General features: G+C 46.0%; 1 long non-coding RNA gene and 1 pseudogene across 3 annotated transcripts; one reads left to right on the top strand and one right to left on the bottom strand.

Annotated features, from left to right (window-relative positions):
* Positions 1-3,349: 3,349 nt before the first annotated feature.
* LOC125521501 lies at positions 3,350-5,673 on the top strand. Of its 3 annotated transcripts, none has more exons than XR_007289314.1 (3): positions 3,350-3,770; positions 3,850-4,422; positions 5,332-5,673. It is a non-coding gene; the product is annotated as an uncharacterized LOC125521501 (long non-coding RNA). The 3 variants fall into 3 exon arrangements; XR_007289315.1 differs by having other exon boundaries at positions 3,484-3,770; positions 3,850-4,043; positions 4,255-5,673; XR_007289313.1 differs by having other exon boundaries at positions 3,491-3,770; positions 3,850-4,043.
* A 6,481-nt stretch (positions 5,674-12,154) lies between these two features.
* LOC125518938 lies at positions 12,155-17,062 on the bottom strand (annotated as a pseudogene).
* Between the last annotated feature and the right edge of the window lie 1,231 nt (positions 17,063-18,293).

Here is an 18,293-nt window from a genome sequence, read left to right on the forward strand (position 1 = left end):
GAGAGAAGCAAGGCAGTGATTCCATGTCCACGTGAGGAATATGCTCGTGGTAGAAGACTTTATCCTTGTTGAAGAGCAGTGAAGAATAGAAATTAGCCTGGCTGGCTGTCCAGAAGCGTTTCCTCCTAAGACGAGCAAAATCATAAGGATTGTAGTCCGTAAAGAATACATGCTCGCCGAAGAAGTCATCAGCCTTGAATTTTTACTTCTTTGAGAAGGAAACCTTTGGCTTGGGGTGAGGAGTGTCCATCAATTGCATCACAACCTCGGGGATCTCGATCTCAGGTTCCGCACGCTGAGGAATTTTAGGTTCTTCTTTAGTGGCATCCTGGGACTTCAATTCTTCATTTACATTTTCTTCAGCACTAGTGGCTGGAATCTCTTCATGGACAGACGGTGTGGCACGAGGTTCTTTAGATCCCATTTGTACTTCAGTAGTGACAGGGGACTGAGGAATTTGTTGTAGGGGTGTGAACAGAGGAGAATTGGGATGTTGACTTTCCCAAAAGTCGTCGTTCAACACTGGAGTTGTGCATCCAATGTCCACATCTTCGTCTTCATTCATTTCTTCAACGCCGGCCTCTTTAGCAATGAACTGGGGCGTGGGCGATGAGGCTATTGGGGTTGAAGGGATTGCATCCGCTTCAATTTCTTTATCCAACTGCTCTAAGGAAGCAGTAGAAGGAATGTCTTAATCGGATCCGCTTGGGATCATGTATTCTTCATCAAAAGGAACAAGGTCCTTTGATGGCATAGATGATACATGAACAACATCAATTGGATTTTCAAATGAGCTGGTCAGAGGCTTCATTTTCTTCGGACCTGAAGAATCTGATGCAGTTGATGTCTTCCTTTTCTTCATAGCTGCACGCTCTGCAGCCTTGGTCTTCTTCACATCTGATGCAGATGGAAGGATCGGAGTTGAAGTAGGCGCAGGAGGAGCAGAGGAATTTGGTTCAATTTCTTCAGGCACAACTGTTGCAGTTGCCCTGATTTCTTCATTTTCTTCAGGCACAATGGTTGAAGCTTGAGCTGTCCTGACAGTTTCTTCAGGCACAACACTAGAGGTTGCCCTGGCAATTTCATAAGCGGCTAGAATGCAGTCATCAGCCCTGGTACTCTGAGTTTCTTCAGCAGCCTGAATATCATCAGTGGTGCTGGCATTTTCTTTAGTCGGATGAGTAGAAGCCTCAGCCTGAGGGTTTCCCTGTTGTGTTGGGGCTACAACCTTTGAAGTGAACTTTTCAGTCAAATTCACAAATCTGACTTTGGCTCCAAGCCAGTCAGCATAGTAGCGATCAAATTCATCACTCAATTGCTTGATCTCAGCTTGCAAGGCAATGAGTTCTTCAGGGGAAAGTTTCGGAACATTTTGCATCAGAAAGCGTTGTTTCTTGTATTGTGCTTTCTTCACTCTTCTTCCTTGTTCAAATTTCCATTTCTCTTCTTCAATGAAGGCAGTCGAAACATGACTTTGACCAAGAGTGAGGTTCATCTCAGGCAAAGGTGTGTTGGGGTCCTTGTGCCATAGGTCGATGAAGTCTAGGATCAACTTTGGATCCAGAAGCTTGCTGCCTTTCGCTCTAGCGGCCTTGACCTGCCTGTCTCTGATGATTTCAGCAAGTTCATCATCATCAGCTTTGTCTTCATCAGACGGTACTTGAAAGGCGACCTACTTTTTGTGAGGACTTGGTCGAGTGCCTCGTCCAACAGTGGCCTTTTTCTTCAGCGGAGAGGGGCCAGTTGAAGAATTTGGTGGAGCTGAAGAACTAGCAGATGCTCCTGAGGCAATAGATATGCCTGTTGTCCTTTGGCACGTGGCGATATGCACAGGTGGTGAGGATTTAGTCGGAGGAGCTAAGGACATTGATGGAGGAGCTGAAGGCTTTGGAGGAGCAGGAGCAGCTTGAGGAATTTGCCGTGAAGGCTTAGAGGAATCTGGCCATGAGGGCATTGCTGAGGAACTTGGCCGTGAGGGCATTGAGGATGAAGCACTTGGCTTATGAGAAGGCTTCTTTGCCATGGCCTTCTTTGGCTTGACAGCAGAGGCCTCAGCAGTGGAAGCAGTAGCAGCAGAGTCTTTATTGAATTTCCTCACTGCTTGCCGGGGATATACCCCACGGTATGACCCGGTCGGACTTGGCGCTTCACCGATGACCCGCCGGAGGACTGGCGACTCACGGGTCTGGCGGTTCACTAGTCGGACGACTCATGGATGACCCCGACGACGGGTCACATAGAAGACTAGGCCCAAGGCCCAGTAGGCCGGCTCATATTATGGTGGGCCGGCTTAAGACAGAAGGCATGAGTAATATTTCCTTTACGAGGAAGCAAGACCCGTACTTGTATCTGACTTGTAATAGAGAATAAGTTAGTTCTAATCCTAACAGGACTCTACATGTAAGCCGCCCCTTCAACTTATATAAGGAGGGGCAGGGCTCCCCAGAGAAGGACAAGCAAGAAGAAACAATCTTTAGGGCTAGACACAAAGAGCCGGCTTACCGGCGACTCTCTCATGAGTATAATGAGATCTAGCCACAAACAGCATGTAGGGTTATTACCGGATGATGTTTTTCGGGGCCCGAAGCTGTTTAAATCCTTCTTGTCTTATGTTGCGTCTCTCGATTCCGCTCAACCCCTCTCAAGCTACCATATAGATGTGTTGGCCTCGCGACTAAGTCCTGACACTAAGGACATCTGCCGTGACAATTCCACGACAGTTGGCGCCCACCATAGGGCCTGCGCACGGTGGTGTTGAATTCTTGGAGGGATCTCTCACAAGGATGGAGAAGCTTGTAATCGGGTGAATCAGGAAAAGCCGGCATGGAAGAATCAACTTCAGCAATCGAGATTGAAGAAAGATTTTCTATCAAGCCGCTGCGGACAAGCTCCGAGATCTAGTTCAGTCTGCGTTGACCATCATACGAAGTCGCCGACCACGTTCAGTCAAACAATAGGCAGTCAGATCGGCAGCGACAGGCTCGATCCGATCTTGTACTAATCCTGCTTCTTATGGAAAGTTAATTAGGAAAAAAATGGAAGGGGAGCAAGTCCCAAGGTGGAAAAATCTTCGAGGATGCTGCGCTGTGAACTGTATCGGTGCAATCTACGACCTCAGCTACCAAGAATTTATGCCTTGGGCATACGTGGGAGGAAGGAGAAGTCAGCACTTCCAATCTTCAAAGGCAACCAAACATCAAAATACAGGGGGTCTACGAGCCGGAAACAAATACAGCAGCAACTCGGACTCGCCGCCGTGGGACCTCATCTGGCTCACCATGCGAGTGGCCCGGCCGGTCCGTCAACCTGCCGTCGAAACCGCCCCAGTCTCGGTCACCTCGGCCTCGCATCCGAATATGGCGAATCCTAACCAGTTGAGTGCGTAACGCGTATCACGCCCGTCGTTGCTGCCTATGGATCCGCGCACTGTGGCCCACTGGGTCCCAGCCAAAGGTCCACTTAATTTCAGTTCCCACCGCTATACGGGTGAAATACAGTCAAATCGTACCTGTGCAAATCCCATACGGCCGTACGTAAGCCACCCGTGAGACCCGTAGCTACACCACCACCACCACCCATCGCCACCATCACTCCATCGGATTTCAAATTTTGAATCCCCTCAGCCAGATTCTGCTTCTCTCCCCGGTGACCCACTTGCGACGCCCCATCGCACAAACGCCGTCGGGACTGACTTCGTCGCCGGTCTCAAGTTCGCCGCCATCCAAAACAATCAATCCTCATGGGGAATCTCTCACAGATCTGTTATTCAGGTACATACTCTCAAAAGTTTGGATCTTTTTCCGTCGATTTCTCTCGCATCTGACTGAAGAAGTCAATCGCCATGAACAGCTTTCGCTCCGCTCCCTCCGATCCGGTCTACGTTCCAGTCTAGGGAACGCCAGAGGAAGATGAATGTTGGTCGCCAACAAGGCACTCCGGTGCTCCTTCATCGTTAGAGGATTGGGTTCCTTCCCCGTCCAGCGACGGACAAGTGAAGTGCCTGAGTCAAATTCAGATGTCTCGTCTACTCTGTGGATTGCAAGGTACAGTTCTTGTTACTACTCGATTTTTTCCAATCTAGGTGGATTCCCAGTACAGATTTAGGGGGGCTTATTTTCTTCTATTATTGGGCCCGCTGTCCCGGATGTCTAATATCGAGTTAGGAAATTTTCGTGATTTGGAGTTTGTCGTTAAACCAACAGACCAGTCAAGAGTTTGATTCTCTTGCAAGAGCTTACAACTTATACTCTTCAGAAAAAAGGATTTGGAATTAAGTACGGTGAATGTGGACGAAACGTCCACAAATGCAAGCCTGCCCAGAACATAATTTGCGGATGCGCGTGAGTTAGTTTCATACGACATCGACAGTCACAGAGAACCGTCCTCTGAATCGCAACGCACTCCAGCTCCGTGGTAGGCAAGGTACTATCTCGCCGTCGCATTCCTGGTTGTCGTCGTGAATGCCTTCTTTCTCCCCGCAAATAGATGTGTCACATTCAGTGAACTAGGCGTGTGCTTTCAGTAAAATAGTTGGCTGGACCCAAATTTTTCAAGCTTTGTCAGTTCGAAATTAGCATGGTCACAGTAATTAAGAAAATAGTTGGCTGGCCGGTGTTGTATGTAAAATAATAGTATGGATTAAGATTATTTAAGCATTGTCAGTTGAATCTTATCATTGGCATTGACATGTAAATTAAGAAAATTTTAATCGTGATCAGTTATTGCTGTCAAAAGTTTGATACTTCTGAGCAGATTGTTGTTATTGCGGAATAGTCAGATAAAATTCATGATCATTGGCAGCAACATACGAATTTGCATAGCATGTGCCTGTTATGTTACAAAATCTGACGTTTATCACTGATCATAAATCTATAGTTTGCAAACGGTACAGGATTCGTATCTCTAATTATGTCCAGGAATCATTCAACTAGGCTCTTGGTTACAGTCAAACATATACAGTGAGACATTGACATGTAAGCATTTATATAATCAATTTGATGTAGGCATATATATAGTCATTTAACTAGGCTCTTGGTTACAGTCAAATTGATGTAGACATTGACATGTACAGTAAGATAAATTTAAGAGCATCCAGGAGCTCTCCCATCTATGTGTTCATTTTATCTTGCTTTTTTGCCACCTCAATCTAGGCCATGATGATGCGTTGATTTGCTGTCGTATTTCTCTGGTGCCCTCTATCTGAACTATATTTTCTTCCTTCTTCCTTTTTGTCCAGTGAGATGCCCTGACGAGAGGATTCTGTTTGTTGGTAAATCCGCAAATGTTCCTGTTAATTTTCTGAATAAATATCTCATCTCTGTTTTGCTACAGGTCATATCCATGTGCTGGAGACAATGGGTTTAAGAAAGCCCCCGTCTTGCTGCTGCTCAAGCAAACAGTGCGCCTGCCGGAGCTGTTGGAAGAGCACCTGACCAAGCCCGTTCTCCCTTCTCTATTCTTCTTTGTCTTTTTTGTGTGTATTTTGCTCTTTGTTTTGATTTGTATGGTTCTGAATTAAAAGAGAGCTTTTTTGGTTGTAGATCATGAGGCTATGCCTTGGTTCCATGTGCTTATGCCGATCTGAACTTTGTTCCTGTTCAGAAGTGAATAATTGTTTCGAATTCACGATATTGTCCATGTTCAAAAAAAATCAGATAGTGAACATTACAAGAATGGTGAATGGTGATTACTGATTAGGCTACAGACCTCCTTGCAGATCAATGGACTTCTTGTTTATGGTCAAGTCATTACGGTAGTAGAATTTGTCGGTCATGCTTCTTTGATGGACTTTATTAACGCGTTATCCAAACTTTTAACATAAAAATACGAAGAACTTTATTAGCTTGCCCGAACATTGATTGAAAGAGTTAGAAGCTTATGGTGAGTCCTTCACAGCATGTCCGGTCTTTATGGCCTAGGTATAAGGACTTTGGTGACACATGCTCGAGTTCGGATCTCAACAACAACTTTCGGATGTCTTTCATGACATACGTAGAAGAACTTCAATGAGACACACCCAAGTCTAATAATCTCACAAATAAGCAATCTTAATTTCTATGTCGGGACCTACACCACATGCTTAGCAGAACTTATCCGAACCCCACCAGAGATCATGACTCTCCTATCTTATGTTGACTCCGTTCTCGACACGCTTTTTTTTAGTTGGAGACCGTACCACAAATATGGTCTTGCACATACTATGACCGCTATTTTATGGCCAAAGTAGAAGACTTTAGCAATACACGTCTGATATGGACTTTCACATACTATGGCCGGACTTTTATGGCATATGTATTAGAATTTTAGTTATACACACCTGATTTTGTATCTTTTTATAAATTGACATTCACATACCATGACCGGTCTTTTATGACAAAGGTAGAAGGACTTTAGCAGTATACGTTTGAGATGGCGACGCTCCTCCTCCCATATCGATTTCGTCCTTGGCTAAAGACAAAATATTATTTGAACTTTAGAGACTGTAGCCATATGTACCTGAAGGCGAGCCTCTTGCACTCGACATAGAAGAACTTTATTGTTATATCGGTCGGTAAGTTTGCTCATTGGGGATCTCGATAAACCAACCCCACAATTATTGGAATATTGTCATCACTAGACACTACATCCCATATAAATGTCGATGCGCACTTTATATCCTCGGTTCCGGTCCTCTTATGGTCGATTGCGAAGAACTTTAGAGATAGCAGCCATATGTACCTAAAGGCGGGCCTCTTGCACTTGATCATGAAGAACTTTAATGTTATATCGATTGGTAAGTTTTTTCATTGGGGATCTTGGGAAACCAACCCCACAATTACTATGATATTTTCATCACTAGACACTACGTCCCATATAACCGTCGATGCGCACTTTATATACTCGGTTTTGGTCCTCTTATGGTCGACGACGAAGAACTTTAGAGACTATGGCCATATGTACCCAAAGGCAGGCCTCTTGCACTCGACATACAAGAACTTTATTGTCACATTGGTCGGTAAGTTTTCTCATTGGGGATGGATCTCGGGAAACTAACTCCACAATTACTGTGATATTGTCATCACTAGACACTACATCTCATATAACCGTGGATGCGCACTTTATATCTTTGGTTTCGGTCCTCTTATGATCGACCGTGAAGAACTTTAGAGACTGTAGCCATATGCCCGAAGGCGGGCCTCTTGCACTCGACATTAAAGAACTTTATTGTTACATCGGTCGATAAGTTTTCTCATGGATCTAGGGAAACCAACCCCACAATTATTGTGATATTGTCATCACTAGACACTATATCCCATATAACCATCGATGCACACTTTATATCCTCGGTCCCGGTCATCTTATGGTCGATTGCGAAGAGCTTTAGAGATAGCAGCCATATGTACCTGAAGGCGGGCCTCTTGCACTTGATCATGAAGAAATTTAATGTTATATCGATTGGTAAGTTTTTTCATTGGGGATCTTAGGAAACCAGCCCCATAATTACCGTGATATTTTCATCACTAGACACTACCATTGATGCACACTTTATATCCTCGGTTCCGGTCCTCTTATGGTCGATTGCGAAGAACTTTAGAGATAGCAGCCATATGTACCTGAAGGCGGGCCTCTTGCCCTTGATCATGAAGACTTTTAATGTTATATTGATTGGTAAGTTTTTCATTGGGGATCTTGGGAAACCAATCCCACAATTACTGTGATATTTTCATCACTAGACACTACGTCTCATATAACCATCGATGCACACTTTATATCCTCAGTTTTAGTCCTCTTATGGTCGACGACGAAGAACTTTAGAGACTGTAGCCATGTGTACCCAAAGGCGGGCCTCTTGCACTCGACATAGAAGAACTTTATTGTCACATTGGTCAATAAATTTTCTCATTGGGGATGGATCTCGGGAAACTAACCCAAAATTACTGTGATATTGTCATCACTAGACACTACATCCCATATAACCGTCGATGCGCACTTTATATCCTCGGTTTTGGTCCTCTTATGGTCGACCGCAAAGAACTTTAGAGACTATAGCCATATGTACCCTAAAGGCGGGCCTCTTGCACTCGACATAGAAGAACTTTATTATTACATTAGTCGATAAGTTTTCTCATTGGGGATCTAGGGAAACTAACCCCACAATTATTGTGATATTGTCATCATAGACACTACATCCCATATAACCACCGATGCACACTTTATATCCTCGGTTCCGGTCCACTTATGGTCGATTGCGAAGAACTTTAGAGATAGCCGCCACATGTACCTGAAGGCGGGCCTCTTGCACTCGATCATGGAGAACTTAAAGTTATATCAATTGGTAAGTTTTTTGATTGGCGATCTTGGAAGAAATTTTAAGATAGTGACCGTATGTACCTGAAGGCGGGCCTCTTGCACTCAACATTAAAGAACTTCAATGTTATATCGAATGAGTCGAATAAGGAAGACATGGAAGAAGTTCTAGCAGTTCTAAAAAGTTGTAGAAGTAGAAATTCGATTCTAGGAAATAATAAGGAAGCTAGCACGACTGTGAAAAAGGTCTGATCGAGCATGACGAAGGACTTCAACAAGTTTTTATGCCAACCACACATAATAATAACAATATCAATTGATATTTTTTATTTATATATTATATTGAAGCATTTTAATTACCAAAGCGGGTTGGTGAGAACGATGCCGAGTACAGATAGAGAGATGGATTTGCCCTAGTTGCTTTGCGATAGGGGAAAGAAAGAGTCACACTAATAGTTTTGGACTTTGTTCGTACAAAAATCAATAATGTGAAAACTACAATTGGTTAGTGAAGTTTTTATTACAATGTATGTTTATAGTGAAGCTTTTATTTGTTTCAGTATAACGCGAGAAAACTATGACTTAATATATTAGCTTCAAAATATATCGATATTAGACTTGTTTCGAAGAGCTTGCCATTAAAAAGTCAACTAAATAAATTAGTTCACAGTTTACATAATATATTAAAATATATGAAGACATATCTATCTGTGGTGCAATGTTGAGCTCAAGAGATGAGCATTAGCTAGCCACTGCATGCTGGTGACGTGCTGGCTGTGCACCGCACATGCACCTATGGCTTTTTTTTTTCTTTGAACTGTTGTCTCAGAGATTCTTCAGCCACTCTGTAGAACACTTTTGTTTCCCTATGTTGGAACGTTTTTTGGCAACTTCACAGAACTTTTTAGCACCAGAGTTTTACACATACACAGTAATTCGTTTAATACAAGTGAAAAAATAAATCTGCACATTTAAAAAACTAGCTTGAGTTAATTCGCTTCACTCATCCTGGTAGCTCCTGCATGCACGTACTAGTACAGCCCAAGCTCTTTGACCGGCAGTACTACTAGGGAGGATGCATGTGGAGCTGTAGACCACAGCCGAATCTAGAGGCCTGGCCCCATTGCCTGTCCAATCAGGTGGAATACGGCTGCATGTACGCACCGTTGCAAGTTGATATACCATGCAGGGCTGACAGCATGGTGGGCCTGATTGATTTGACTACCCAATGGATATGTGGGTTAGATACGCGTTGCGCGTGCAACGAGTTAGTAATAATCCACGTCCGCATCCGCTGGACTGGGTCTCTGCCACAATTTCCACCTGCCGTTGAAAGCCTCTGGCCTTGGTCGCCTTGGTCTCACGCCGAGCGGGCCACCGTCAAGCCGCGCATGTGAGTCGCCGCCGTCATCTGGCTTTGAAGCTGCCTCTGCGTGTCTCTGTGCCCGCACGCCTGTCGCCTGAGCCACCCGCCAGCTGCCCCCCCGTGCTCCGCCGGGTTGTCCCCTCGATGTGGCTTCTCCGCTATCAAGCCGCCCCACTGCTTCTGCTGCTTGCGGCCGCAGCCTTGAACCGCCGCCGGTGAGACGCCCCTCTGTTCGCCCCTGTGTCACTGCTCCGGGTCGGCCTTCCCTCGTCGCGAGTTCTTGCTGGTCGGAGCCGCCGCCGTCTTTCGAACGGCCTTGACTCGGCTTCGTCACACCACCTCTTCTGCAACCGGGCTGACCTTGCCCGCGGCCTTCACTTTTCGTTGGACCTCGTTTCCAAACTGTTATGGCCTCGCGTCGTTTCTCCGATGAGCCGCCCGTCGAGCCATCCCCGCCTCCTCCTGAAACTACTGCTGCCCTGAGTCGCCGCTTTGAGGCCATCGCTCCGCGTGACTGCGGTTCAGCCCGCCTCAACCCGGCCCCGTTAAGCCGCCGTTAAGGCGCGCGCCTTCGTTGTGGCCGTGGGCATACCTCCGAGCCACCGTCGGGACTCCGCCATTACCGCGGCCATGTCCACGACCCGGAGGAAATCACGGATGTGGGATTGACCAGAACCACCACAACCCGGAAGCACAGACGGACGAGGACTACAAACTGCGCCTACGGAGCGGGCTGCCGGCCACCCGCCGCCGCGCCTGGAGTCACCCTTACCGGCGTGCCAAGCAGCCACTGCGGCTCTCCTCACCTCACCTCGCAGGTCTACTTCTACTGGCCGCAGTCGCGCCACAATCCGCCCTGCCTCGCGGTTTCCGCTCTGCCGAGTCATCGCACCGGCCTTGAGCCGTCGCACCTCCTCCGCCGTGCTGAGCCGCGGTCCCAATGGTCGGTCCAAACTGTCGGCGGGTCTGCCTCGCGCAGTCAGCCGTAGCCGTCCGAGGTCTGCTGTCGGCTCACGCGATGTGCTCTCGTGCTATGGCGTGATGGTTTCACTTTCCGCTGAAGAACTGACGCACATAGTATACACGTGCATAGGGCGCATGGGCTACGACCGAGGATGGTATCATCTAAAATTTTTTAGCGCCAGGTCACTGATTGGTGTTTGTGCATAGAGCTATGCGCACTATATATTTGAACGAGGGGCAGCACTACCCAAGTATGGTCTCTTTCCTGTGGAACAGTCACATAGAGAGGTGCATGTGCGCATGATTGCTTTGAAGACCACTCTGTCCATTAAAATATAGCTGGCTGTGCAATCGCAGCCTTGAAAAAAGCGGGACCCAAGAGGCCAATAAAATACTCAACCAGCCATCAACTACTTGCTTTACGTGAGTGCTTTTGGTCTGCTTCACTTCCTTCGGTGGGCCAGGGAGCTAATTGTTTACTGCTTTGTGGATTTGGCACCGGAGCAGCTACTTGCTCCGATTCCCAGAATCTTTTTTATGGCACCGGCTGGACAATGGAGGGCACCAGTGCCAAATGAAGCAAAAGTGTATTTGGCATCACTTTTGGCCTACATAGTGGAGGGCCTAAGTGGCCCTACATAGTTGAACTACAGGTTTGCAGTGGTAGACGCACTAATGATGGGTTACCAAACAAAGACCAAAAAAAACTACTACTTACTAGTAGAGTGCCCGAGCGTTGCCACGGGCTCTTAAAAAAGTTTACAAGAGTTACATGTTAAATTTCACATGTACAAACAATATAACACAAACACAATTATTGAATAATTGAAGTCCATTTTGCAATGAAAATTGATAACAAAAAAAAGACTAACGACATGTCCATGTAACAAACTAAGCGATGTCCATGCAAGTTTCAGACGCTTCTCAAGTCCTACTAACTATTTTTTATATGAGAAATATTAGGGATTAATATAAACAAAACATATGTTAAGATGAGAAAAACAATAGATATTTACCGTGTATATTTGATGAGAAAAAATGCAAACAAACCTTCTTCAATCAAGTATATTTGTTTTTTTCTCTCAATTTTATTGTGATACCCTTAGTATATGAAAGTTAAGTATAAAAAATATTATTTTTTATGAACCATATTTAGTATATGTATACACTTTTATTGTTTCTGTCAGGTGTGTATACTTTTAATATCTATGTTTTTTTATCATAAATTCCTACACATGCGAGTCTAGCATTTCTATCGTTGAGCAAAATTTCCACACAAGGCCCAAATTATCACCCATGTTACATTTAGAGAGAGAGAGAGAGGTGCATACTGTCATCCATTTTAAACTTAATGGCATCCTCTGTGAAATTTTTTCATCTTTGCATCCAGCGCTGCTTTTGTCTCTTCTCCTTTAGCTATAATTCTGTCAACATCCTCATCTGTTATTGTGCTATCCTTGGAACTGAACACCATTTCCGCACCATATCTAACCATTTCCGCAGCTAATGAAAGCCCAGGTGCAGTGGAGAGTAAAAAAATGGAAGGATTTTTTCTCTAGCACACATTTCTTATCCTCTCTCTTTTGCTTTTTCTTTCTTTTACTCTCAACTTTTATTTGAGAGAATCTTTTACTCTCAACTTAACCACACCATAACTGAACTGCAACTCTGCAAGCCCGGACTGCAAGCCCAATTTGCTATCTCACACAGGAGCGGGTCACGCAAGTCATCTTCGTTCTTTCATTGAACCGAACCATACCACAGACTGAACTGAGCCTTCAGAAAAAGACTGAACCACGCCCAAGTTCCTGTCTCACAAAAGAAGGTCACGCCGGTGCAGATAGTTCAGGGGAGGTGAGGCAGAAAGGAAGGCAGCAGAGGATGGGCTAGCCTGCGAGCTGTGGCATAGAGATGGGGAGGAGCGGGAAGGATGGCAGAGAGCATGGCAGTTGGTGGTGAAGGTCCGTCAGAAGGCAGACTCTGCACACTCTGCCGCTGTCCAATGTCGGCATCTCCCGTGCGCCGATGCGGATGCAGTCTACCGCGGGTCCATTTTCTGATGGAGTCTTGCAATGCTTCTTCACTATGTACAAAAAACACCATCTATTTAGAAACAGATGAAAGTTCAGCATGATCAGTTGGTCACACACCTCAAGAATCAATACATCAAGTCACCAAAACATCAGAAAATGGTCTATTAAACATGCCGACAGGTGAAAATGCAACAGTACACTGATCTTCTAAATTCTGCAACAAACTCTGAAATTGAATTTTTTTTCATTCTGAATCTGTAGAGAAAACAGGAAGCTCAGGCTACTCGCCAAAACCTGACATTGAAGTCCATACCTATGCCAAGCTTATATACACCATCAGCATGAAGCACCTTCTCCCCCCAGTCTGAATACAGAAAGATGGATATGGAAACAAATCAATTATCTCCATAGCTTTCTACCCCATTGGCTTTTTAACATTCAGAAGACGTTTTCAGTACCGATTCTTCTAACTTGCAGCCCACAACCCGTCGCAAGTAACCGAAGCTGGGTAGAAAGAAGGCATCCAAATATGGATTGTTAGTGAAAATAAAGAATCACGAGGGTACTTTTGGCTGTTGCAAACCCACATATATGAGGGAAAGAGAGAGGCAACCTAGCAGCTAGCTAAGCCAGCAATGGTAGCTGTCGCTGCTTCTTGCTCCTACTGGTCAATGCTAGTCACTGCTCCTGCCTCAAGCAGCTGCGCATGCAGCCAACAACAATTCAGAGATATAAGATGACAGATAACAGAGAACCAGAAAGCAGGACGACGACACAGAGAAAAACGTTCAGATTGCAAATCGTGTATACCAAGCTATGTTATGCATTTTGGCATAAGTTGGTGGAATCACGCACATATTTCCTTTCAAGTAAAAGTAGTACTCAAGGTCTGAATTCAGTTTCAGAGAACAAAGCAAGCATACTGAAGTTCGATGACAGGTCGACGGAGGTTGACCGTCTTCTAGTCTTCTCGCACTGCATGATGCGCGCCTTCTCCTCTGCGATTCAGATTCGAACGTGGGTGAGCAATGGCCGTGTCAGGTTGTCCCTGCAGGGCACCTTGTCAGACAGTGCTGAACTTGTTGCCGGTGATGCTAGGCACTGGGGGGACGGCATGAACAATAGCATCAGCGGGAACGGCCTGACGAAGCATTGTTAAAAGCATTCATACAGAATATAATCTTCTAGATGATAACAATAAAAAATACAAATGTAGGAAAGCATTGTTACAGAATATATATTCTAATCCGTGATAAAAAGAGATCTGAAACCATTGATCACATGCAAGAAAACAGGAGGAGGAGGTGCACAACTACATGTAGGGCATGCAGACGCCGCTGAATTCATGAGTTGTGGGCTCCTGTTGCTTCCGTCGATCTCGTCATCCCCAAAGTCAAGTATACTGTCATAACATCAATCATATATGTGTTGGCATTTTACTGTATCTGTTATGACAGGGATGGCCTTGCTTTAAATAGAGCATGTTCAAAGTGTGAGAGTTCAGTCAAACTCGACAAACTCATTGATGATGTCCAATTTACCAGGAATTGGGTTGTCTCATCCAAAGCTGCCACAACTACTTAGTTTGACCTAAACAAGGAAGGCATGGTCAAACAATTTAATTCCACGCGTTGCACATTCGTAAATCACATGACAGATGTACCACACCTCATGAATACATGGGTTTCAGATGATGGTGCATGGATCTGGTCCCAGCAATTACTACTCCATGTCTGTCAAAATATAAGGCGAATTAAATTTCCAAAAGTCAAAGTTTCCTATGTTTGATCAAATCTGTAGTAAAATACATCTAACACCTACAATACTAAAGGCCTGTTCGGACCCACTCCCACTCTATAATCTACGGAGTGGCCAGAAGGTCGCTCCGTCCGCTCAGCTCCGTGGCGAGGGCGTGGAGGCTTTCCGAACAGCCCCTAAATAAATCAAATATGAAAATATACTTTATCATGAATCTAATGATACTGATTTTCAATAGTAGATATTTATGTATTATTCTATAAACTTGGTCAAAAATAGGTAAGTTTGAATTTTTAAAAAATTAGTACACCTTACAAGTTCAAACTGAGGGGGGATTGAACATTTCTGTAAAGACATGACCTTTTCTTGAACTATCAAATGATGCATCATCCTAACCATTAGATCATTATCAATGTACGGTCCATAATCATTTGGGCACATCATAAAAATACTTTGTGACTGTGCGAGAATCTGTCGCTTACCCCGTCAGTGGCCAGGATGACAAACTGGTCCCGGGCGGTGATCCTCCTCTGCGTCACCTCCGGTGCCGAGATGACGTCGTAGTCCTTGACACAGTAGTCGCCGAACACGCGCGACATGGCCAGCCCCGGCGCCTCCCGGTGGGGCACCCACACCCGGTGCACGCTGGGCTCGTCGTCGAGGCAGTGCACGCGGCCCTCACACTGCATGATGTGCGCCTTCTCCTCTGTGATTCAGATTCAAACGTGGGTGAGCAATGGCCATGTCAGGAATGGACTGTCCGTCTTCTAGTCTTGTTACGACGACTTACAGGGTAAGTCGGGCTTGAAGTCGACGGTGAGCTGGACGGCCGTGATGTCCCCGTCGTCCAACGTGGTCGCAAGGACGGCCCGCGAGTTGCCGACGTTCGCGACCACCATCAGGTCGCCCTGCTTCACGATGGACAGAGCCATGCAGCCGCTGTTGACGGCGTCGAGGCACCGGCTCCGGCGGAGCTCCTCGTCCATGGCGGCGGCGGCGGCGGCGGCCAGGTAGGACTGCCTGAGGAGGTCGAACTGGCAGTCGCTGAGCCTCTTCTCGCCGTCGATGAGCGACGCCAGCGCGACGGCCTCTTGCCAGTGGCACAGAAGCGACTGCGGCAGCGACTCCCGGACGGCCTTGGCGACGTAGTGGCCCCACTGGCCGTGCCCGTTGAAGACGCCGCTGAAGATGGTGTCGTCCTGGCACCCGTATCCCTGGAAAGAGAAGAGAGCGACATGAGAAATTCAGAACAAACACGAATAACCCAATAACCAACTGTCTGTTTTTTATCAAACAAAAAAAATGGGTAGTCACATGGAGTATTTATGAAATACAATGATTTTTGCAGTCTGAAAAACAATCAGCAAATCTGATCCTACTATGAAGATGTTGGAAATAACATTTTTACGTACGTAATTCAAGTTTTCTCCCATCACAATCAGTATGTTTTAGGCATTTAACTGTCCAAAGCAACTTTGGATTCAGATACCAAGAAACCCAACACCTTTTTGCTCCGGCAAATCAAGAAACGTGCCATCCCTTTTTTTGGCAGATACTACTCCTACGGACTGAAACCCCTAGAGGCAAAGGGCAAGCGCCGTATCCAAGAAACTTGTGAGCAACATGATCCAGGATCGTCCCAAGAGGCAACACGTAATCTGGTGAATGAATGGCCTAACAAAACCGAACTAAACCATCTCACTCACAAAAATATCAGAGAAATGGTTAGGTGAACAACGGAGGGAGACGGGATCCAATCTCTATTCTATTTCGTGCACACGCAAGGCAAGCACTTGAAAACTGTTTCATTTCTTATGTGGCCAGAAATGAGAAGAAGAAGCCAGCGACCAGTCCCAAGTCCCAACGCTAACGTACCCTCGCCATTTTCTGTGGAACAGAGACCATGTCGCCGGCTCGTCTTGGCCACAATTAAAACCTCTTCTGCCTCTCGAGTAGCAGAAATTTGTGTTTGGAACGCGGGAATTAAATTGTGTGGCAAGAAGCTCCGTGCGGAGTACGTGGTGTTGCTGATCTTGACTACTACACGCCACCGGTAATATGTTGTGATAAACAGCGTAAAAAATCATTCGCATGCAACAGAGAGCAAGCAGGGAAGAAGCAGGGTAGCGGCAAACTCACCTCCCAGACGATGGAGGTGTCCTGGTTGGTGCCCTTCTCGCCGCGGCGGGAGCACGCGGCGGCGAACGTCTCAGAGCCCTCGCCCCAGAGCGTTGCTCCTCCTCCACCTTCCTCTCCTTTCCCAGAGACATGGGAACGGACCAGGCCCTGCAGCATCGACGAGATCTACCGCATTCTCGCTAGCCAAGATCAAGAGCCCCGCCCGATCGGCTGATTCTACAGAGAAGCTTCTTCTTCTTCCTCCTGCTCCTCCTTGCTCTCCCTCCCCTTCTTCCTCCCCTCTTCCATGGCTGGCACAAGGGACGCGATGAGAGGAACGGGTCCAGATCCAGATCGGACAGGGGTGAGTGTAGGGGAGGGGGGCGAGGCAGGCGGAGGGAGGGGCAACAGCGGAGCAGGGCGGCGGGGTACGGCGGCGGGCGGCGAACCCTAGAGAGGACCGAGCGGCATCGAGCGATAGGAGAGGCCAGACCGAGGGAGAGGGAGGAGTTGGATCGAGCGATGCGGAGGGGAAAAACCAACAGATAGCACCGGACGAAAAAAATCAACGAAAAAAAACCGAACGAAAATAATGGGACGAAAAAAACCTGCAAGCGAGACTATCAACTGCTTCATTAAAAATAAAGATGATCAAATCAGCCACTAACCAGGTTCCGCAGAGTGTCCTTCGTTCAAAGTCCCAAGAATTAAATCACTTCTATCCGACGGTGGTCACAGGAAGACCATGGTCGACAAGCATATCCAGAATTTTAAATAATCAGCTGAAGTTGACGGACAACGGTGCGAGTTATCTGTTTTTCGTCTGACTACATCAAGTATTATTCAGCATGAGTGTCCGTATTCATATGACAAAAAATACCAGGTGCTATTTATCCTATTTATTTTTTAAAAGTGCATATTAATTCATCCGAGCAAAACTACTTTGCCCTGCCATGTTTTATATGCAGGAGAATTATTTATTACAAAGCGGCATTATACCACGGAGATGAAGGCATGCCAACATCAATCGACACAGGTGGTCGTCCTTACTCAACAGACTCCTGCACCGGCTTATAACACTGCGCCCGACTCATCTGTCTGTGCCGCCTCTGATGATGCGGTCGTTTTACTGTCCGCCCTGCGGTCCGGCCTATTCAACGTGCCGGGTTGACTAACGGACGCCGCTGAGGATCATAAATACATCAGGTGAGATCCATCCAGTACATTTTTATTGCTTTCTTTAAAAGAGCAATTACTCTGGATTGCAAATTCTCCAGTGCAGGATAGGTTATATCACTGAGATGTTGAATGACTCATACCGGTTTATATCACGGTCAAAAATGGAGGGTCTCAAGCCAACTCCTCGAGTAGTCTTAAGACTTGGAGGCTACAATGACGTGAATCGGGAACTCCGGGTCATTGGAGGAAATGATAACCCGGTTCTGGAAGACACCGCCATATTGATGAAAATTTAAAGACCGTCAGAAAATTGTCGGTTCAAAATAAAGATTCCGGCTTAAAATCCGGTTCAAGAGACATCTCTCTCCTGCAAAGCTTTGAAAGCTCTCAAATACGGTTCAAACATCTGGCTCAAGGTAAATTTGTCTCTTACAAAGCTTTGAAGCTCTCAAATCCGGTTCAAAATCCGGCTCAAGGTAAATTTTTCTCTTACAAAGCTTTGAAGCTCTCAAATCTAGATCAAAATTCGGCTCAAGGTAAATTTATCTCTCACAAAGTTTTGAAGCTTTTAAATCCGGTTTAAAGTTTCG

Source organism: Triticum urartu, chromosome 7 (assembly GCF_003073215.2).
Source record: "Triticum urartu cultivar G1812 chromosome 7, Tu2.1, whole genome shotgun sequence".
Lineage (NCBI taxonomy): Eukaryota > Viridiplantae > Streptophyta > Magnoliopsida > Poales > Poaceae > Triticum > Triticum urartu.